Source organism: Cavia porcellus, unplaced genomic scaffold (genome assembly GCF_034190915.1).
Source record: "Cavia porcellus strain 051 isolate PalLab524CR breed Dunkin Hartley unplaced genomic scaffold, mCavPor4.1 scaffold_1, whole genome shotgun sequence".
Lineage (NCBI taxonomy): Eukaryota > Metazoa > Chordata > Mammalia > Rodentia > Caviidae > Cavia > Cavia porcellus.
Window position 1 is genome coordinate 47,555,903 of NW_026947484.1, and position 24,089 is coordinate 47,579,991.

Below are 24,089 nucleotides of genomic sequence, written 5' to 3' on the forward strand. Positions count from 1 at the left end.
ACTTTTTTTTTTTTTTTTTGCTGGTGATATTAGGGATTGAGCCCCAGCTTTTGCACTGACCTGTCCTATCCACCCCCACTCACTTTAAATATTTAAAGAATATTTTCAGTCAGGGGTCTCAAGTTGCTAAGTTGCCAAGGCTGGGTTTGAATTTGGGATCTTCCTACCTCAGCTTCCCAGAACGCTGGGAATTATAAGTGTATACCATTATGCTCAGCTTCAAGGATTATTTTTAATATCTTTTAGAGGATGTCTAGAATAGTCTTTACTGTAACAGGGCTGGTTTAGCTTTAATAAACTTTTTATGATTGTTCTATGTTTCCAGTGAGGTTTCTCCTCTAGCTGAGTAAAAATTTAACATCTCTTAGTTCTCAGTATACTCTGCAAATTGTTTAGTATAAGCTTCTGACTGTCTTTGCCTAACCTGAAGTTTTGTTTTCTGCATGTGTAAATTGTTATTCAGCTCTGGTACAGATTTTGGAACTCTTTCCTTGTAGAACTGTCCCCTCCCTGGTCCTTTGCACCTCAACTTCCAACTCTCTTATCTCCCAGAAATCTAATCTGTGTGTCCTCAATAGAGCAAAACCACAGTGGTTTGCCTGATTTTTCCTTCCTTTGCTGGAAAGTCAAAATAGCCACCTGGTAGGAAGCTGGCGGCAAATATAAGGCTTATCTTATTTGTTTTCCTTTTCTCAGAGATCACAATCTTTCCTTGCCTGTTTTCACAGTATCTGAAACAGTTGCTTCTTTTTCTTCCAGCTATCTTGCTGTTTACTGTGCGGGAGCAAGTCTATACCAGCTATTTCTTCAGGGCAGTCGTGGAGCTCAACTGCTTTACCAAGTTCAGTCTCCCAACCCCTGTTTATTTCTTATTTTTTTAATTAATTATGTTGATTGGTACATTTTACATGCTGATCACATTCATCATAGAGAATTTGTACCTATACATGATATACATTGATTCTTTTTTATTTACTTATGTTTAAAACATACAGATTTAACTTATTTTTGCTCTGGCATGGAAACCTTAATATTATAAACCAACACAATGTATTTCAGTAATTGAACAGTACAGTTATCTATTGCCTAATAGTTTTTTTTTTAATTTCAAAGGGGGTAACATTAAACACCACAAAACAGAACAAAATAGGACATAAGAAAGCAATGTAAGAGATAAATTTCAAAGCTAGACGACCTGAGATCTTCACTATCTATCATATTGTCTAGGGAGGGGAAGGGTTGCTTGGTTTCCCAGCGTACCAGGTCCCATCAGGGCACGGATCCCAGTAAACGCTGGTGGTTCCTGTCCTGGGCCATCGCAGCCTGCCACGCTCACAGCCGCTCCCCAGGGAACGGAGTGATCGCTTGGTTTCCTGGCATACCAGGTCCCAGTGTGGCGTGGGTCCCAGTAAATGCCGGTAGCTCCCATCCTGGGCTGCTGCAACCTGCCTTACAGTTTCAAGTTATATGTTAAAATCAAATAAAATAATTAGAAAATTTTTCAGTATTAGAGCTATACAATGAAATAATGGCAAAAAGATCCAATAAAGTAATGCTTAGTTACTTTCAGGATGTAAACAAAAGATGTTCAGACTTTGTTCTCTGTATTATATTTAAATATTTCTCTACCCATATTTGGAATCAAGCTCACTGTTTGACCTAGGAAATGTGGCTCATTAGCAAAAAATTTCCAATCTACGATTGCCATCTTCAAAGGAGTTCACAGGAAAATGTGGCTGAGATCTGCTGATTCCTCTAGAGAAATGTGGAGTCTTCTCATTATGTTAGTCCTCTGGTAAGCCAAACAGAAGCCAAAAAATGGAACTATTATGCACAGTTCATTAAAGCATAATATTGGTTTTTGCCCATCTAAAAATTAACCAGTAAAATAACATAGCCATAGTAGATGACTTGGTTTCAGGAAAACCTCACTTGCAGATTTTAATTCCATTACTTTCTTCACCTCATCATTAATCACTGATGGGGATTTTCTAGGCCACCCTACTGTTGACTTTGTGGATTGTGGTGACAAAGATGAAGCATTTCCTTAGAATTGGTAATGAATGGGGGTTCTGATTCTTCTCATTATTTTGGTACCACCAAATCTTTGTATAAATCAGGAGATCACATGAACCCATCTTTTGCAGCCTGTCAGTCACAGTTTCACACTGCTCTCTTTTAAGGATCTCACCACTTTCACTATTTGTGATGACCTCTACCAGTTTCTGAACTGAATCCTTGGAGAGCCAATCTTTTAGTTGTACCACATTATTACTTTTTACAAAACTGGGATCTGTAGTTATAAGCAGGGTGAGTTGATATTTCTGCATGTGAGTCAGGCTTCAAATGGATATAGGCCATGCTGATACAAAATGCTGCTGATGCCAGATGGGAAGCTGGCCATGATTTTCACACAGTCCAAGACAAAGGCATGCCCTGTTCCCAAGACAGTGGCAATGCCAAGGCTGGACACAGAGGAAGGCACTTCGTGCTACAGACAGTAACAGAGACTCATGCAGTCATAGGTGGGGCTTTTCAGAGATGCTGGATCTAGAGTTCGTGATGCTAAGACCAAGGGAGTGTGGTTACTAAATTAGTCCACTGATTGGTCTGACATAATTGTAGGTAGGATCAAGGGTCCCCCACCCTGATGAGTGCTACCCACCCTAATAATAACCTGTTTATGATATAAGGGAAAACCTAGGTTACCTTGTCATTTGTCACTGGCTGCCTTCTGCCTCCCATGAACTGTTTCTCATCTGCCATGCCCTTCTGCCTTCCCACCCTGCCTTGGAGCCAGCCAACTATGAACTGAAACCTCTACAAACTATGAACCAATTAAGCCTTTCTTTAACTTTGGATATTGGATATTTTGTCTCAATAATGAGAAAAGTAATCAAGACACCATATGATGGCTAAAGTTTCAGGTATAAAAATGTATTTTTATTTCCCTTTTTAAACCTCAAAGCACCAAAACACTTTTTCTTGCAGTCCAAGCTGAGTTCTATTTTTGTGTTTATATTTGGCCTGGAGATCATGAATATTTAACATGTTTATTGAGCATTTTTAGTTATAAGTGGGAGGCACTGTCTGTATAATTGACTGTGCTACTTTACTGAAATGGAAGACTTAATACACATTATCTTCTAAGAATTTTAAAAAACAATGTTAAAATATATGTAACATAAAATTTACCATTTTAATCTCATTTAAGTGCCACAATTCAGTGCCATTACATACATCACATTATTGTGCAACCATCACCACCATCTATCTCCAGAACGCTTTCAACTTCTCTTATGCTGAATGTGTACTCACAAAATAATCCCCTACTTCCCCTACCTCCTTTGCCCCTGCCAACCACCATTCTGTTTCTGCCTCTATGAATCTGACTACTCTAGTTACCTCATATAAATAGAAAAATTAAGCATTTGTCCTTGTGAAGCTTAATTCATTTGACATAATGTCAAATGAACTGTGTCACTAAATTTCACTGTAGCATGGCCTATTGATTTTCCATAGTTAGGCTTTTAGTTACTCTAAAGATAATTTGTGTTTAGGTGCGAAGTGTGGATCTAAATTTATTCCAATATGGACAGCTATTTCCCATTATTATTTATATCCCTTTCACACTGATTCATAATACCACCTCCATATTACAGCAAATATCTCTATAGGCTACTTTGCTCCATTGGTCCATTTATTTTTATACCAGAGAGCAGCCTTAGTTATCTATTAATGTTCCAAAATAACTCAATATCTGGTAACAAATCCTTCCACCTAGTAAGTTTGGGATTTTATTTTTTTCCTCTGCTCTGGCCATAGGAGAGTCCTCATAGTTCTGTGGTTGAAGGCTGGATGAGAAGCAGCAGTGTGGCAGAGTATGCAGGCTGAGAATCTAAGCCACCTGCTTTTCACTGTGTTTTTGTCTTCAACTCCTATGGGTTCTATTTTAGATACACTGTTTCTATTTGATTGCTGGCTCTGTGTTGAATTCCACCTATCTGCATCCAAAAGCACTCACTTCATGGCTTGGATAGACTAAGTGTTCTGCTGGTGGACTCTTGTCTTCCCAGAGACCAGTAACTCTCAGGAGTTGAAGCATCCAACATATCCATTTGTTAGTGTTTGCCAATACCTACTATACACTGACACAGTGGATAGAGTAATGATCTGCATAGACAAAGCTACCGTTACTAAGATATTTATATTCTAGTCTAGCAGACAAAAAAGTCATTTTTTATTGAAATTTTAGCTTTGCTAAAAAATGCTGATGACTTTTCACATGATTATTAAGGAAATTTAATCCTTCAATGGTTTGTGTTCTCTACACTCAAAATATTTCTGAAGATGCGTGTTAGTTCGTCTTTCATTTTATAGCAAAATATTTGCAGCAGGCTACTTATAAAGTAAAAGGCTTATTTAGCTCATAGTTTAGGATACTGAAAGTCCAAACAATGAGAGCACCGTCAGAGTGCTTGGCAGAGTCATCTAACAGGAATTTGGCAATGAAAGATGGAAATTCCAGGAGGAAAAAAAAAAATCCCATTTCCAACCAGGAAGCGGGAGAAAGCTGGGTGGGGCCAGCCTTGCTCTTGTTCTCTTCTTGGGAGAACTACCAAGGAATCCTACTGCAACTCTTTCTCTTTCCAGGGCATACCTCTGCTGACACAAAGACCTCCCAGAGGGGACCAAGACATCAACACATAAACACTTTGGAGGACACACAACCATATCCAAACCATAGCAATGTTAATTTGAAAAAAATACTTTATTGCTCTTACTGAAAATTTCAGTAAAGGTTAATGTCTTAAGGATCACAGAATGACTGGAAAAAATAGTATCTGCATAATTGGGGCTGACTTTCCAACAGGCAAATCTATCCTAGTGGATGAGGCTGCCACCAACACCTCAGGAAACTCAGTAGACATGCCAATCTGGACCTTGCTGGCTGCACCTCACCCCAGGAAAGTGCCTCCTTACTTTCTCAGTGGGGGAAGTGGGATAGATAACATAAACAGAAATTTTTAGTCTTATAAATACTAGCTTTAAAAAAAAACTACTGGTTATTTCATACAAACTAGTAACACACATACAAGTGACTGAAAATTTCTCTTTTCAATAGATGTGTAGTAGTTTAGGGGAAGGTACTGGTAAGAATTTCTATGGGTTCAGGTTTAAGTTACTTTTCCAGGACTGGCTGTGGTGATGCACACCTGTAATCCCAGCACTCAGGAGCCAGAGACAGCAGGATTGCTGTGTTTGATGCCAGCCTTGGCTACAAAGTGAGTTCAAGTCCAGCCTGAACCGCATAGTAAGATTGTCTCAGAAAGACAAAAAAAAATATTTTCTCTCATGGAAAACTAAAAAGATTTCAAAATATAAAGGTCTAAACAGGGGCTGGGGATTTAGCTCAGCGGCATAAGCGTCTGCCTTGCAAGTATGAGGTCGTGAATTCAATCCCTGGTACCAATAAAAAACGAAAAAGACACACAAGGTTATGGGGGTGGGGGGCATGCTGTCACCTTTTCCTTGCTCAGGACCTGATTCTGAAACAGTGCCTAGAGCCAGTTCCCTTGTGGTTGTCTCAAGAAGCTTAAGGTTATTAAGACCCTGTCTCATCCAGATCCACAGAAGGAATGTAAATACTAGAATCAAGCATACAACAAACAGGTCCTTATACATTTGTGATTCTTTTAGATAAGTTTGTCCCATAGACAATCAATATACTTCTTTTTTTTCTCTTTTCAGAGGAGGGGGTCTCTCTCAGGCCCATTTATAACTGGCCCTAGAGAATAAGGGAGTTTCAATGCCCCACTCTTTATACCTGATGAAGCCCATATCAATACACTCCAGTGATGACTATTTTTGTTTTTGTTTTTTTCCTTTTTATCGGTACTGGGGATCAAACTCATGACCGCCTGCTTGCAAGGCAGGCACTTATGCCGCTGAGCTAAATCCCCAGCCCCTCAGTGATGACTATTGGTCTATACCAATGCATGCACTTCTCCCCCTAGGTGTACACACATGAGAAGTGTCCCCTCGCCCTCAGTCTCCTACCCCATCCATGTTCTGGTGTCATATGCTGCAACCCAGTGTGGCTCCTGAGATTCTTGAGGTTAAGGACCAGTGAGAGGATGAGAAAAAGACAAAGCTGGGGTCAGGTGGAGCCCTTACTCTCCTAATGGGGAGAGGAAGGGGCGGGGAAGGAAAGGAACTGCTCAACCACTGTAGCACCTTTATGTATATACTGGGAAAGATGATGTCAATTTCAGTCCCTCTGCCTAGCCACCCATTGCTTGGCAGGCCTGGGCCCCTTACTTTCTTGGTGCTGGAACAATTTGTTTTCATAGCTTGTTTTGGTCTTTCTGTTTTTTTCTGGGCTGGCCTTGCTTTAGCCCACATATGTGATCAATCTCTATCTTCAGCGCCTCCCTACAGGTGCTATTACTTGTTGTACTGATTTCTGTATATGATCCCTCTATGTGATTCAGGGTCCTCAAAATCCTGTGGGTACTAGATCTGATATTTGATATTGGCTCCTCTTATTTCAATATCCAAATTTGATACATCCCAGAAAAGTGGGAAACTCTCGTAATGTTTAAACTATTTATAATAATTAAAAACAGAGAGAAAGAACATGGCAGAGTGGTGATTGGAAGCAAAATTCAGCTTCTCTGAGATTGGAAATCCAGGCACTGGAAAATAACTTCTCAGAGGTAAAAATGAGAAACAAATCTCTGTGAATCAGGAAGGAGTTTACAGAAAAAAAATAGAAGCTACACAGAATTGGAAATATGGTCCACAATGCATATAAAAAATGCAAATAGTTTGGTAGCTTCCTGTCTCTGGTAGCTCAAGAGGAGAACTGGGCTGCCCAGAAACAAGACAAGCATGCAGGATTGGGAGGTCCAGGGAGAAACAACAGTGGAGTTTACAACCTTGTGAACTGCAAAAGTAGCATGGGGTTTTGCTCCAAAAAGACTCCTTCCACACAGGAGGCAACTGACGAAGGATTCAAGTGTGGGTACTCACCATATGACCAGTGATTTTGGGAAGGGGTTGAAAATTTAAGTCGGGTTTAGAACAACTGATAAAGGACTTCACTTCGTGGCCCCAGTGTTTCTCTCCCACAGTGACTGGATGGGAGATAGCCATGGGCCGGGAACGGACTAGGAAAAAGATCTCCTGAGAAGTTTAAACTCAGGCTGGGAAGCACGTAGGCCCCACAATGGGAAGCCAAGCACTCAGTGACAGCTGGTTTAAAGGTGCCTCCTAGCATTAAGTACTTAAACCTTTGCTGGCTGCCTGCACCCAGCACAGATCTGAGGTCTGATTTCCTGTCCCGTCTACCATCATGAGTAAGGACCTCTTTTAGCACGGATATGGCCACAACCTGGGATAAACAGAGGGGCCTCTGGAGTGGGGAGCTCACCTCATGAACCCACAGAGTAGGAGGCTATGCGGAGAAAACTGAGACTTGCTACATTCTAAAACTGTAGATCCTAGAAAGAAACCACGATTTTTTTTTACTCATATCCTATTTTTTCTTCTTTTTCTTACTCCTTTTAAATTTTTTCTTTTTATATCGTTTTCTTTTATTTTTTCTATTTTTAGTCTCCATAATTTTTTCCTCTTTTCCTTTATCTTCTACTTTTCATTGAAGTTTTTGTTACCTTTACCTAGTTCCATAAATACTCTTCTCCATAATAGATCCTTTGTTTTACTTTTCTCTCCTCATCTCCCACTGTTTCCAAATTTTTGTATTTTCTCATTCCCAGTCTGCTCTATCTTTAATACTATAACCACTAAGCTTTATTAATCTTTAGATTGTTTGTGCTATGTTACCACTGTTGAATTCCTTTCTATCTTTAGTGGAGATATAGTTATCACATTTAGTAGGGTTTTTTTTTTTTTTTGTATGTTGGTATTTGGTTTATCTTATATATCTTATAGTTTTCACATTATAACTATAGGCCTCTTTTCTAAGGTTAAGGCTGATTATGTCAATGTCCACTTTGTCTTGGATTATATTACTGTTACTGATTTACTTGGTCACATAATTGTTGATTTTAATAGGTTTTCTCTCTATGCCAATACCTGGATTACTTTTGTGACAATAATACTGCAGTCCATTCCCACAGAACTGACTGCTGAGTCATTTACACTGCCTCCCTCCTTCTCAAATTAATATAGGTGATCAGATCTTGGGGCAGAGGTAAAAAAGAAAAAACAACTATAGCCAGGCCCCAAGTGCATGACAGAAAGTCGACTAAAGAGATCTGCATACTAGCAACACAATTTGTCCATTATAAGCAACTACATGCCTGGGTACAAAACAATCAAAAGACAATAGAAACATGAGAAGACAACAAGAAAATGCCTTCCAAACTCCTAACTTCCCAAAACCAACCCATGGGGCGCTGAGGGAGAAGAAAGCAAAAGGCACACAGCCAAATTATAATAACATAATAACAGGTTATCGAATGTATCAGTGAGGTGCTCAGCGGGCCCACAGAAAATATAGCTAATCAAGTAAAGAGGTAATAAAAACTCAGGGAGCTTAAAAAGATACTAATAAAATGCCAACTGAGCTAAATAAAATGATACAAAACATGAATGACTGGTTTAGCAAAGAACTACAGTTCATGAAAAGGTTCCAAATAGAAATCCAGAAGATTAAAAATTATACTAAAAGAATGAGCAGCAGAAGTTACTAATGTGAAGAGACAGAATATCAGGATTAAAAGATAAGAAAGCTTTTAGAGACAAACTACTCAGAGATACCTTAAAAATGAGAACATAATAAGTGCGTTCAATAGCTACTAGATAACATGAGATTAAGATGAACTGGAATAAGTGAAAAATCAGAAAACACCACCAAGAACTGTTTATAGAAATAATAGCAGAAAACTTTGCAAATACTGGGGGAAAACATACAGATTAAGTGATGTATATGGGCCAAGGATTTAGCTCAGTGGCATAAGCACCTGTCTGGCAAGTATGAGGTTGTAAGTTCAATATCCTGTACAAAAAACAAACAAACAAACAAAAAACCACAATGACTTAAAGACCTGATTCTTTGAAAATATAAACAAAATAGGCAAACCTCTAGCCAATCTTACCAAAAATGAAGAGAACCAAATCAATGCAATTAGAAATGAAAAAGGTGAAATCACAGATACCACTGAAATCTAGATTATTAGTAACTACTTGGAGACCCTGTTCTCTAATACTTTCAGAATTCAGAAGAAATGGGTAGATTCCTAGATACATATAAATTACAAAGCCTGAATGAAGATAATATAAATACCCTAACAATACAATAACAGACAGTGAAATTGAAGAAATAACTTTAAAAAACCCTATCACTGCTGAATTTTATAAGAACTTCAGGGAAGGTCTTGTGCCAATACTCTCAAACTGAAACAGATTAAATTTAATGAAACAGAAAGGAAATGAGTACTCCCAAAGTGATTCCTGAAAGCTAGCATTTCCCTGATTCTAAAACCTGAAAATGACCCAACCAAAAAAGAGAACTATAGGCCAATCTCTTTAATGAACAATGATGCAAAAAATCCTTAAAAAAAAAATCCTCAACAAGACACTGGCAAACAGGATGCAATAAATCATCTGAAGATCATACATCATGACTAAATAAGATTCACTTGAAGATTGCAGGGGTGGTTTAACATATGCAAATCGGCAAATGTAATACATCACATAAACAGAAGCAAGGGCAAAAATCACACCATCATCTCAATTGATGTAGAAAAAGCTTTTGACAAAAACCAACAATGATTAGTGATTAAAAACCCTGAAGAATATAGGACCTTATCTCAATACCATAAAAGCCATTTATGACAAACCAACAGCTAACATCATATTAAATAGCAAGATGAAAAATTTCCCTTCAAAATAGGGATCAACACAAGTATGTCTGCTGTCACCACTATGTTCAATATAATTCTTGAAACATTAGCCAAGGCAACCAGGCAAGAGAAACAAATAAAAGGGATATGTATAGGAAAGGAAGAATGCAAATTATCATCATTTGCAGATGGCATGACCATCTAAATAGAAGATTCAAAACATTCCACTAGAAATCTTTTAGAATTAATAACCAAATTCAGTAATGTAGCAGGATACAAAATCACACTCAAAAATCAATAGCATTTCTGTACACCAATAATAACCTCACCAAGAAAGAAGTTAGAGAAGTGATACTTTTCACAATAGCATCAAGAAAAATTAAATACCTAGGAAGTAACCTAACTAAGGATGTGAAAGACCTCTACAGTGAAGCTGCAACATTATGAAAACAGTGATCAATGTGGACAGCAGAAAAGAGAAACACATTTCCTGTTCCTGGATAGGCGGAACCAATAGAGTCAAAATGTCCATACTTCAAAACTGATACACAGATTCACTGCAGTCCCAATCAAAACATGAATACTATTCCTTGTAGAACTAGAAAAAACAACCCTCAAATTTATATAGAACCAAAGGAGGCCTAGGGTAACAGGAACAACACTGGATAACAAGTGAGGCAAGAGGTATCACATGTTCAGACTTTGTGATGCTATAACACTACGTGATAGAAACAGCATGATTTTGGCAAAACAGACAACAACAAAACCAGACATGTGGGACAGAATAAAGGATGCTGAAGCAATTATAAGCATTCTAAGCTATCTGATCTGTGACAAAGAGGACAAAAACTTATGCTGGAGGAAAGATAATCTCTGTTAACATATGGTATAAGGGAAACTGACTGTCCATATGCCGAAGATTGAGTCTAAGCTCGTATCTGTCACTGTGAACCAAACCAAAATCAAACAGGTCAAAGGTCTAACTACTAAAATGGAAACAATCTGCTGGAATATACAATAAGTACAACTCTTAAAAGTTATAGGTGTAGGAAAGGACTTTCTGAACAGAACCCCAACTGCACAAGGTTAACACCAAGAATCAACAGTGGAATCAAATTAAAAAGCTGCGCAGCAGGGAAAACAACTAACAGAGTGAAGAGACAACCTAGAAAATAGGAAAAAATTATTGCCATCTATTCCTCAGACAGTGGCCTAGTACCTAGAGTATATAAAGAACTAAAAAAAAAAATTAAACTCCAAAATAAAAGATGCTATTAAATATGGAAAACTGAAATGAATGGACATTTCTTGGAAAAAGAAATACAAATGGCCAATACATAGAGTTGTGCCTTGGTTCATGAGCTTAATTCTTACCGTAATTCTGGCTGCAAACAAAATTGAATGCAGTTCAGGCTGGCCTTGGGCTAACTTTGTAGCCCGGGATGGTCTCAAACTTGAAATGATCCTCCTGCCTCAGTCTCCCAAGTGCTGGGATTGATCCTGATTTCTTAACAAAAAAAAAACGCTATGAACTAGACAGAGTGGTACAAAACTGTAGTCCCAGTAGCCTGGGAGGCTGGGGCAGGAGGATCACAAGTTCCAGGCAAGCCTGAGCAACACAGTGAGCCTATATGTTCTCACCTGCATTCTTCTGCTTTTCCCTATCTTGAAATAAAATATCTAACCCCCAAAAATTTCAAAAAATTGAACCCAAAAAGGGTTCAATTTCCAGTACCCCCCCCCAAAGCCATAAAGGACATCTATGGGACAATTATGGACATTTGGAATTGAGCTGGATATTAGATATTAGGGTATTCCTGATAATTTTTAGATGTGACAGAGACATTGGAGTTATAAAGACCACTATCCTCATTCTTAATGCTTGAGGCAGTATTTAGGGGCAGTATGTCATGATACGTGCAACTTGCTTTTAATGGTTCAAAAATAATGGTTAGGTAAAAAAATTAACAAAAGTTAAATGTAGTCAATTGGTTTTTTGGACGTTATTTGCTTTTGAGACTGGGTCTCACTATGCAGTTCAGGCTGGCCTTAAACTCACTGTTAGCTCAGCCTAGCTTTGAATTTTTGGCAATTTTCCTGCCTCAGCCTCCTGAGTGCAGGGATTATAGGAGTGTACCATCTTGCCCAGCTATATTATGAGTTAGAGAGTTCTCACTCTTCTATTCTTTCAACTTTTCTAGATGTTTAAATTTTTTAGAATAAAAGGTTGAGAAAATATCTTACTTCTTTTTTCTCCTCTTCTTTTTTTTTTTTTTTTCAATCAGTTGCGGCATTGAACTCATGACCACACATTTGCCAGGTGGGCGCTTATGCTGCTGAGCTAAAGTCTCAGCCCCTTTTTCTCTTCTTTGCTATAAACAAGACATGAGTACATAATTCTTCCAGGAGAATCTTCCCAATATATGAATTAGAAATCAGAGACCGTACAAATTCAAGGAAGTTTCAGAAAGAATTTTGTTGTTTTTCTTTCAAAAGAAGTTTACCCTTAAGTTACATTACTTAGGGGTGAACTTAGATCTGAGGAACTCCTTTCCATGAATTTTGTCACAATTGTTTTTTTGTTGTTGTTGTTCATTTGTGGTCTTCTTGAAGCAGGGTTTCACCATGTAGATCAGGCTGGCCTGGAACTCACTTTTTAACCCAGACTGGCCTTGAACTCTCAGCGATCCTCCTCCCTCAGCTTTCTGAGTGCTGGGATCACAGGCACACACCAACACGCCTGGCCAATGTCACAAAATTGTTGAATGTTTGTCTCTACCACATCGTACCTTGTGCATCACGTTTGCCAGAGGAGTTGTATCCTCATGGTTCCTAGTGAGGTGCCATCACTTAGTCCACATAAATGTTCGTGGTATGCACATCTGTGGAGTGGGGAAGGGTAGATTCAAGAACATTAGAAGACACAATTTCACTTGGAGAGTTTAAAATTTAATTGGGTTTGAGATCTCAAAATTTCTTCCCATAGCCAGACATGGTGGCGCACACCTATAATCCCAGCAGTCTGAGAGAATCAGGCAGAAAGAGCCCACATTCAAGACAGCGTGGGCTATTTAGTGACATAATTAGACCTTGTCTCCCTGCCAAAAAGAACGAAGCCAAAACCTCTTCTACTTAAAATTTAATTGGCAGGCAAAACATGATGAAGCGGAAGAACAAGAAACATACTAGGGGCTGTAGATTAAAATACTGTAGCTGTGTATGATAGCACACTTGTAATCTCAGCTACTTACGAGGCTGAGGCAGGAGGATTGCAAATATGGGGCCAAGCTAGGCAACTTAATGAGACCCTATCTCAATGTAAAGTAAAAATAAAAAGGGCTGGGAGTGTAGCTCAGTTGTCCCTAGGTTCGAACCCTCGTAATACAAAAATGAACCAACCAAGCAATTCCAAGAGAGTTCCAAGAGGCTGGTTAGTATGCGTGAAGATGTAAATTCAGTGCAATTCAGTACAAAAGTGAGGAAAATATCACTAATATAGGTGTGGGAACAAAGTTGTAATAATCTTTATGCTCACAGTGACCAGGAATCCATAAACGTCCTATCTCTACATAAATTTTTCTTCTAGTTCAAGTAGATTCAGGATATCACAGCTGAATTTTCTTTTTATATTGGGGATCAAACTCAAGACCTGGTACTTCCCAAGCAGGTGCTTCTGCCACTGAGCTAAGTCCCCAACCCCACAGCTAAAATTTTCTATTGCTGTTATCCACATTTTACCCACTTTTCCCCCTGAAGTTAAAACCCAGGGCCATACTGAATGTCTAAGGGCAGAGAAATTGTCATTAGTACTGTTAATTTCATTATGCCCACAAAGTCCTGAGTGTAAAGGGTATATTTAGTGTCTACAAGACACATTGTATGCACAATATGTCACAGAATTGGGTAAACGTAGTCAGTGATCCTAAATATTAGAATTAAGATACTGTTATTAGTTTTCTCAGAGAAAGGAAAAAAAGAGTTGATCCCCTAGAAAATCATTGCCCCCAAATAAAAAAAAGACTTAAATTCATATAGGATCTCAGAATTCTTATGACTACTACAACAAATTTACTCAAAAAGAGTTATTAACATTCTGTTACACAATGTTTACCCAGGCAATTTTTATGAATATAAAATATATTGAATAGTTTGGTTTTTAAGACTAAAGAATCATTTTTAACTAAGTGAAAAATTACCTAGAAGTACAATATTTCTTTTTACCTCTAGATGGTGCTATGTATTGCGTTTTATTTTGTAAGAGCCAGTCTGAAGCTGTAACTAGGAATTTTTAAGATAAAAATTGTGGCTCAGTGGACAGGAGATGTAGCTTAGTGTAGAGCTGCCGCTTGTTAGTATGCATGAAGATGTAAATTCAGTTCCTAACCCTACCAAAAGAAAAGAAAAAAATACATTTGTGACTTGGCCTAAAATATGTAATGTACTGTTTGACAAAGAAATGGACCATTCCATAGTTGTGTCAAACAGCATTATACTATTGTGACAGCTTTAAAACTTATTTTATTGATTCATGGAATATTTAATCATTGGTTGATTTTCAGTAGTGGGTACTGAACACTGAGACGCTCTTCCACCGAGCTGCACCCCAGTCCTTTTTATTTCTTGCTTTAAGAAGTCACTGAAATGCCCAGACTAACTGGAAATTTCAGTCTTTCTGCTTCACCTCCTGAGTAGCTGGAATTACAGATGGGAGCCCCCTGTAGAACCTTTCTTTAGAAGGTTCTAAAAGAGACTGTTTTTCTTCACCTGCACTATAGATTATCATTATATGTTCATCTAAATTACTTTACTGCCAAACTCCTAGTGACTAAAAATCACATATAATTTGCTGAAAAGGAAATGTAAATTGCAGATAATTACATGAAAATATATTAAAATGCATTAACCATCAAAACCAAAATAAAATGGCTAAGTGTATTTCCTTTTCAAATCGGAAAAAAAGTGTGGGATTGTAGAGTGGTACCACTTCTCTGAAGGTCAGCTTGGCAGACATTATGCAGAAACTTAAATAGTTCAAATTCTACCCTAGTGTGTCAACTGTTAGCCTCCTCTCTGGATGAAAAAGAAACAGAAACACAGACAGCCCATTTACAAAGCTAAGACTATCTTGCTATATATAGCATTTGTAAATATAAAAATTATTGCAAGCTACGTGTGGTAGCATATGCCTGCAGTTTCAGCACCCTGAGAGGCTGCAGCAGGATGATTACAAGTCTGAGCCCAGGGTGGGAAATTTAGCAACCTACTAAGATCCTGTCTCAAAAAATAAAAAGGGCTAGGAATAGAGCTCAATATGAGGACCCAGGATTTAATGCCCAGCAACACACATACACATGTATGCACAAGGTCTCCTGTGTTCTTAGCAACAGGCCATGAAGACCTGAGTGGCTGGTGAGAGGGACACAGACACTGTCCTCCATGAGCCAGAAAGGGACCTTCGACAGACACTGAATCTGTCAGCTCTTTGATCTTAGACTTCCCAGGCTCCAAAACTGTGAGAAGCAAAAATGTTATTTATAAGACACTTACACTGACACACTGTGTAAGTCAGAGCTGGGGACACAGAAGCTGCTGCTGCCCCCTAAGAATAAAGTCCTATATCCCCACAGCCATAGATATGTCTGGAAGGGTGCAGCGGCCTGACCCACTAATGCGCCTCTATTTATTTTGCACAGGCAAACGTTGGCAGGAACACTAGTGTCTAAATGCATGCAGGCACTGCAACCTTCCGCAGGCAGCCAGGGCTTCCTTGAAGTAGGCGCAGTACATAGGTGGCTGCCTACAAGGAGTGCTTGAGAGGACACCAGGCAGGTTTCACCCAAAATACCAGCCCACTGCCTAGGAGTCCAACTTATTCTGTTTAATTTTGGCTCCTGAAAGCTACCACAAATTATATTACTATTTGTGGTACTGGGTTTGGAATACAGGGCCTTCACACTGAGCTACATTCCCAGCCCTTTTCTTATTTTTAATTTTGAGAAAATTAAAATCTCACTAAATTGCTAAGTTTCCCAGGGTGGGCTTGAACTTGCTATGATCCTCCTGCCTCAGCCTCCCAGAGTACTGGGGTTGTAGGCACACACTGTGACACTTACCCAAAGATTCTTTATGAAGATCTGTTTCAAAAAATGGAAAGAAAGCCATGTTGAGTAGAATAGTGTCCAGTTATAGATTGGGTCAAGTGCAAAAAGGACTTAGCAAGTCTACCATGAAGAAATATATTTCACTATGTATTTCCTGTCAGTAGACCAGGGCATGTCATGTTACCATTACTACTAATACTTTTGTTTATTTATTTTTTGATTTTAGTGGTATTGGGGATTAAAATCAAGATAAGCACTCTACCACTGAGCTACACTGCCAGCTGTCTTTGCTGGTTTGTGTGTGTGTGTGTGTGTGTGTGTGTGTGTGTGTGTGTTGTGTGTGGGGTTACTGGAGATCAAACTCACAACCTTGCACTTGCCAGGCAGGCACTTGTGCCGCTGAGCTAAATCCCTGGCCCCTTCCAGCTGTTTTTTTTTTTTTTTTTTTTTTTTTTGACAAATGTTTTCATTATTGTGCTCAGGCTGCCCCAGCTTCCCAAGTTGGTAGGATCACATACAGGTGAATACTGCCACCTGGTTCAGCTCACGCATCTCTTTTTAACATGCAAACAACACCTAGCATTTTCACATTTCACGTCTCTGCTTGTTCCTGTGTTACCTTTGTTCTGTATCTGAACGGTCAGTCTCAAAGTTGGGACTCAGCCATGTGTCTGTACTACTGCTGCAAAATAGATTCTAGGTTAATATTTGCTGTGTGCCTACTTTAAAAATGATTTATTTGGTCTGAGTCTAATTCCATTTTTGGCCATCAGTGTGTTCCCAGGCAAACTTAGAAATCTCTGGTGTCTTGTTATACTGACTATATCTAAAGGCATTTCTAGTGAAATAATTCAACTTTTAAGCAAGTTATTGTGAAAACACCTTAAATATATGGGAAATTTTGTATGCTTGCCCTTGTAAGTTGTCTCAATGAATGGGCTTCATTTTCTTTCAAGGTTCTTAGAGCTGGTGATGTTACAGATTTGTAAATTTACCATTTTAAAATTAGTTAATATTAATTAGTGATGGAGACATAAATAGAAAAAACAGAGTTCTGAGCATCTCACGTAGATGTTATCCCATACCACTGTTTGGTCAGACTTGTCTAGAGAAAATTACCATTCACTTGATTGCTTTGGTTGATTTTTCTGTGATTCTTCTTTCCTCTTGTTCTTTAAAAGTATGCTTGACAGTTTTAGATGCTTATCCATTTGTTCAACAGAGTATCTGTCCAACACCCTCTGTGTTCCGAGAATTATGCTTAAACTAGAAAGCTAAATAAAAGAAACCCCTTTCATGTCAACAGAGATGGGCAGTTCCAGTACCATGTTGCACCACCAGAACTAGGCCTGAGTTTCCCAGTGATCACGTTCAGGAAGAAGCCCCTGGTTTTGCTGGGACATGGAGGAAGACCTGCAGGAGGAGGAACCCCAGGGCCGTGCTGGATGGCACCGAGAGAAGGACCCCCATGGGCTGGGGAATGTGGAGTGGGGTCCTTCCAGGAGAGCGAGCAGGGAGCCAGGCACAAAGACGTCTGCATAATCTGCTCAGGGGAGGCGACTGGTTCAGAAAAGCTGGGAGATGGAACATGTAAGAGGAGTGGCTGCGGGGCAGTATGGTAGGCAGGAGCTTAGAAATGCTCTCTGTAGGCAGGACTTGTGCTGCTCAATGCTGCAAGTACCTTAGCTCCTTTAACCCTACTTACCTCTGTGAATTACCATGTCTATCTCCACTCTACAGAAGAAGACATTGTGGTGGCCTTAAATATGTCCAGAAAATCTTTCGTACTCTTCTCATTAAGAGCTAGGACTTAATTATTTTCCTTTGAGTGTGGACTGGAGTGAGTGACTTGTTTCTTCCTAACACAATATGGCAGAAGTGACAAGCTGAGTTCTGAGCCAAGGCCAGAAAAGGGCTCAGGACCTTCTTCTTACCCTCTCAGTCGTTCACTCTGGAGGAAGCCAGCTGCCACGTCCTGAGCACCCGGGCAACCTAAGTAGAGGCCTTCCTGGCAAGGAACTAAGCCCTCCTGCTAAGAGCTACCAAGGACTGATGTTTTCTGTCTGCTTCCTTGCGATCGGTCCATTTGGGAAAGCAGATCTTCCAACCCTAGTGAAGCCTTCAGACAGAGTGGCTGCCAAACCTTGACTTCAAGCTCAAGGGATACCCTGAGGCACAGGTACCTGGCAAAGCTGCTCCCCAACCCCTCACTCAAAAAAGAAAACCCTCAAAAATGATAAGTGCTAGTTATATTAAATTATTCAGCTTTGAGGTGATTTATTTCACAGCACTACCTAACCAGTACAGCAAGGTGTTTATATAGTAAGTAAGGTTCCTGAGGTCCCACACGTTAGAGATTTTAAATGTGAAATGAAGGGTTCAAATGCCACAGCTTGTGCCTCTGCTGTCTACCTTGCATAGGAGCAGGGGCCTGTATTGGTCAGCTTCTCCACTGCTGGGACAAAATACCTGACGCTCACAATGTAAGGCTCACATTTGTGGCTTACATTTCCAGAGGTCCAGTCCATGGTCAGCTGGTGCCAAGGCAGAGACATCATTTCGGAAAGGCGTGGTGGCAGGAAGCTGCTCATCTCATGATGGCTGAGAAGTAGAATGGGTTGCAAAGAACCGGAGAAGGGTCCAGGGACTAACTACAGTACAGTGTCCCCTAAGGCCACTCCCTTAGAGCCTACATTCTCCAGCGAGGTCCCACCTCCACAGCCCCTTAGTGATGAACTTATCACTAACCCCTGGGAGTCAGTGCCCTCACCGTCCAGTCAGATCACCAGCTGCCTCATTCCAGTCAAGCTGGCCATCACAATTAACTGGCACAAGGCCTGTTACGGTTTAGATCTAAAATGTTCCCCAAAGACTGAGTCCAGAGGATGGGCTTCTAGAAGCTGACTGGATCTTGAGGGCTCTAACTTTATCAGGGAATTAGTCTATGATATGATCATAATTTGACAGCAGCATAGGGAGGTCATGCAAGCTGAGGAGTTGGCCCAGCTGAGAGGAATGAGTCATGGGACTGTGGCCTGGGGCCTGTATCTTGTATCTGGCCCCTTCTCTGCCCCTCCTACTCTCTATTTGCTGGGTTGAAAAAAGAACTAAGATGTGTTCTGTACATGTATCAACTCCCCATGGGAAATGTGGTCATTATATATTGCTAACATGGATTAATAAAAATAAAATCTTTTTTTAAAAAGAATTTTAAAAAAGGGAAAACAAGGGGAGAGCATTTCATTGCAAAGCTGGGAACTAAACCCAGGGGACACTGAGCTACATTCCCAGCCCTTTTCTTTTTTGAGACAGGCGCTGCGCCTGAATTTGTGATTCTCTTGACTCTCCCAAAGAGCTGGGATTACAGTTATGTGCTATCACATCGCTGTATTTCCTTTCTTTGGTGGAACCAGAGATTGAACCTGGGGTCCCATGTGTGCTAGGCAAGCACTGTACCTCTGAGCTATATCCCTAGCCCCAAGGGGAATATGTGCCCCCACCCTCGCCCCAGTAAAAGGTCTTGCTATGTAGTTCAGGTTGGCCCTGGACTCACTGAGTAGCCCAGGCTGGCCTCCAACTCAGGGCAATCCTCCTGTCTCAGCCTCCTGAATACTGGGATTATAGGCCTGCACTGCCACTCAAGGAGAGCATTCTTTTTTTTTTTTTTTTTTTACTGGTACCAGGAATCGAACTCATGACCACAGGCTTGCAAGGCAGGCGCTTATGCCACTGAGCTATATCCCCAGCCCCAAGGAGAGCATTCTTAACATGTCACATGCTGCCTCAGTATCTGAGAGATGCCACTTTCTGAGTCTGAGTACCCTGGCTGTTTGAACCGAAGGTCTGTCACTTGAAAGATAAGCAGCAGAGATCCTTCCCTTCTGCCTCTGGTTTTTGGTTTTGGTTGTTTGAGACAGGTCTTCTTATATAGTTCAGGCTGGTCTTGAACTCACTATTTAGCCCAGGATAAGCTCAAAACTCTCAATAGTCCTCCTACCTCAGCCTCCCAAATGCTAGGATTACAGATGCACACCACCACGCCTGGCTTCTGCTGTTTTCTGAGACTGCTCCAAAGCCCGGCCTAAGGAACTTTCCGTATTCACTTGGTCTTAGTAGATCCACTTAATTCATTTCAGTCCAGCAAACATTTAAAGTCTCACACCTACTGAGCACAATCATAAATGACTGTTGAATGAACAAATAATTAGGACAGGGTACTGGGTGGCCCAGGACTTTGCTCTACTTGTGTATACAAAGTAATAAGACTTCTCAATGAATTCTGGTGACTCACATTTAAGTTGCTCCAGATTGTAATGGGAGTCTGATGTGTCCAGTATGGACATATTTTTATTTTTCTTGTGCAAAGCTATTAGTGCTGATAAAAAAGTCAAAGGCCCAGAATTCCAAAAATATTTCCTGATATTTTAAGATTGAGTTTGAAAAAGCAATTTGGAAAGTTAACATGGATTAAACTTAGCTTTTAAAAAAAAACTGGTTTCTTTAATGACATAAGCTTCTTGCAGCCCCAGCTGTTCAAATGGCAACTTCCCGTCCATCTGGGAGTCATTATTTTTAAAAGTCGCATTTAAGTAAAATGGAATAATGTCAGTACTTAGCTTTGCTGGTAATTAGATCTAGTGATTAGAATCTCTTTTTATATTACACTGGAGTTGTCAATTAAAAAAACCACAGCAAAACCATAAAATAATGGACTTGTAATAAAGTTTCAAAGGGCTGAAAACTTTTACTGAGTAAAATAGACTGAGTTAGAAAATTGAGTTATGTGGCATTCATTGTAGAGGCAAAAAGTTTGCCACATATTCAAATAATTAAGACAAGTGGAAAACTGTAAACCAGGCTTTTGATTCTGCAGTCCTTCGTAGCTGCAAAGCTCACTGTGAGTCTGCAAAGCATTTTGGGGGGCCGCTCATTTAGCAGGGCATAAAAACTGTAACTGAATGTTGCTTGTTTCTGTGTTAATACTTGTAAAAAATAATAATAAATAACAACAATAAATAAATATATAAATAAGAAAAGAGTTAGTTGACTTGTCTGGAAGAACCTTTGGCTTCAGTCTCGGAAAGGGAGCTTGGCCTTACATTCTGCTTTCTTACTGAACTCTTGCACTGAGTACCACGGTGGGGAGGTTTTTCATTCCGTCTTTTGGAATTGTTTTATAGTTTTCATATGAGCATTGAGCCTAAATTCCTCTCTGTAGTTTCCAGGAGTTTGTTTTGTTTCGTTTTTGAAGTACTGGGGATTGAACCTAGGGAACACTGAGCTCCATCTCTGGCCTTTTTAAAAAAAATTTTTAAGGGGCTGGGGATTTAGCTCAGCGGCATAAGCACCTGCCTTGTAAGTAGGAGTCGTGAGTTTGATCCCTGGTACCTATAAAAATGAAAAAGACAAAAAAAATTTTTTTTTTAAATTTTGATATTGGGGAAAGGAAAAGGGAAAAGGCAAGAAGAGAAAAAATTATTAAAAAGAGGATAAAATGGAAACAAAACTTTGTAAATAGGGAGGGGAGAAATGGTTGAAGGGAGGAAAGGGGACTGGGAAAAAAAGAGGAACCATACTATACCATGTACACATACAAATTTCCTATGATGAATATGACCATTATGTTCATCTAAGTATTGGTACATCTGTACCAATAAGCTTAGTTTGGGTATTTTTTTTTGTTTTGTTTTTATTGGTACTGGGATCAAACTCACGACCACACACTTGCAAGTCGGGCACTTATGCCACTGAGCTAAATCCCCAGCCCATGAGCTAAATCCCCAGCCCTGAGCTAAATCCCCAGCCCGAATAAGCTTAATTTTAAAAAATGTATTTTGAGACAGGGTCTCCCGGAGTCGGCCAAGCTGGCTTTGAATGTGGAATCCATTTGCCTCAGCCTCCTAAGCAGCTAGGATTCCAGGCCTGACTTGGAGTGTGCTTTTCCTGAAGACAGGGAGCACCCTACGTTTTGGTCCTGTTTTCCCGCAGCAGCGTACACAATATTGATTTCCACTCACTGAGATGATGATTTCTTATCAGCTTGCCAAAGCTATGGTGCCCAATTGTTGGTCAGATCTAAAGTAAAGGATGGGTGTACCAGATTTCCTTGAACTATATATAGTAATCTTACTATCTGTGAAGAAACTGTTATTTAGCTATCAGGTTGCACACGTGAGAGGCCTTAAGAAGCTGTTTAAAAAAAAAAAATGATGCTGAAGATGGAATCCAGGGCCTCACAGATGCTAGGCACAGGCTGTGCCACTGAGTTACACTCCATCCTCTTGGAGGAAGGAGCTTTAAGGAACTTGGCCGGTCAACCAGTGTTGCAAGAAAGTTGCAAGGAAAAGAATCATAAAAAGAAAACTTGTATACCTTCTACTTTACTTAGGTACCCTGTGATTACTGTGCACATGCTTGTCCTCCCCCCAACCTTGACTTCTTTGATTTCCTTTTCTTCAGGGCTAGGAGTATAGCTCAGCATAGAGCACTTACCTAATATCTGCAAGAACCTCAATTTCATCCCTAGCATGACGAAAAAGAATAACTTTACCTCCAAATGCCACCATGTGTACTTGTTAAAAATAAAGGTAGTCCCTTACTAATCCAGAATATTTAACAACCTAAGGGAAACAATTTTTTATGAAACATGGTCTTGCTAGTTAGGCCAAGCAGGTTTGAACTCATGGGAATCCTCCTGCCTCAGCTGCCTGAGTGCTGGGATTACAGGCACATACCACTTCCAGCGACCTAAGGAAATTCAACGCTGATATAACACATCGGTAGTATTCTATAATCCATATTCCAGTTGAATCTGTTGGCCTACTGTTTTCCTCAAAGCCATTTTTTTCTTTAAAGTAGAGTCAGTTTTTTATGTCTTCCTAGGCTGGAGCATTTCCATAGTCAGTCTTTGTCTTTTATGACATAGATGCCATCAATTTTGATGCAAAATTTCCAGGGAAATTGAGCCTGTTTTCACAAAACTCAGCATCTAGAAAAAACCCATAGAGGATGTCACTTTCCTAGTAGGCCATTAGGATGGCTCACCCTTGGCTATGGGACACATACTGTAGAATATATGACTAAGTAATCCTGCTGATGCTTTCCTGTAAACTAACATGCTTTCACAATCCAGATTTCCCTCTGCCATGGGACAGTGGGCAAGACAGACTATGTCTGATGTTCTGTGACTGAGAATTTAATTTGAATTAGAGTTGGCCTTGGGAATTAGAAGCAGATCTGGTTTGTAGCTAATTCATAACATAAGAGAAAATGAAGCATGTTGGTTTAAAAAAATTAGCAAGAAGACACTAAAATCACTGGGAGCAGACTTTACCAAAATATGTTCTCTTCAACTTTACCTAATATGTTTTGTTAAAAAATTAATGTAATTAGGCTAACCTTAGTCCATATCAAGCTCTGGCTTTTTTGTTTTGTTTTGTTTTTAACAGAGAGGAACATTTGATTCAATTACTATTTGTCTGAAGATAATATTCAACAGAGGAAAACCCATTAGATGCCCAAAGGCAAACAACACTGAATAGTTATTCGAAAGAAAAAACTGCATGATGTCAGACACATAACTAAGGAGAAGAGGCCTTAATTTTGAAATGCATTTTATGCCTTGTCATACAGTCTGGTTAAAATCACTGTCATGGAACTTTTTGATCCAAAAATGGAAATCCTATAGTGGGCCATGAAACATCCTCATTTTGGCTGACTCACTGTGTTGGTGTAGTTTTGGCTACAGATGCGTGTGGAGAAGGTTCATGTCATTTAGAAAAAATGTCTTGGATAGCAAAGCAGAAGAACATAATTAAGGAGGCTTCTGAATAAGGCTTTTGGGGGTGGGTACTGGCGATAGACTGAACCCACTGCTTTAGCTCTTAGCAACATCCCTACGCCCTTTATCTGTTTATCTTTATTTTGAGACAGGGTCTCAGTGAGTCACTAATTACCCAGGCTGGGCTCAAATTTGTGATCCTTCTGCCTCAGCCTCCCAGAGTGCTGAGATTATAGGCTTGTGCCACCATGCCTGGCAGGCATTTTTTTTAAAAAAATAGTGAATTTACTTAAAAGGCATTTTCATGTGACCAGTGAAAAAACTTTAGTCTTTATT

The 24,089-nt window shown here is 39.7% G+C and overlaps 1 pseudogene; it reads right to left on the bottom strand.

Annotated features, from left to right (window-relative positions):
- Positions 1 to 1,970: 1,970 nt before the first annotated feature.
- LOC111757369 (mitotic spindle assembly checkpoint protein MAD2A-like) lies at positions 1,971 to 18,528 on the bottom strand (annotated as a pseudogene).
- Positions 18,529 to 24,089: the final 5,561 nt, after the last annotated feature.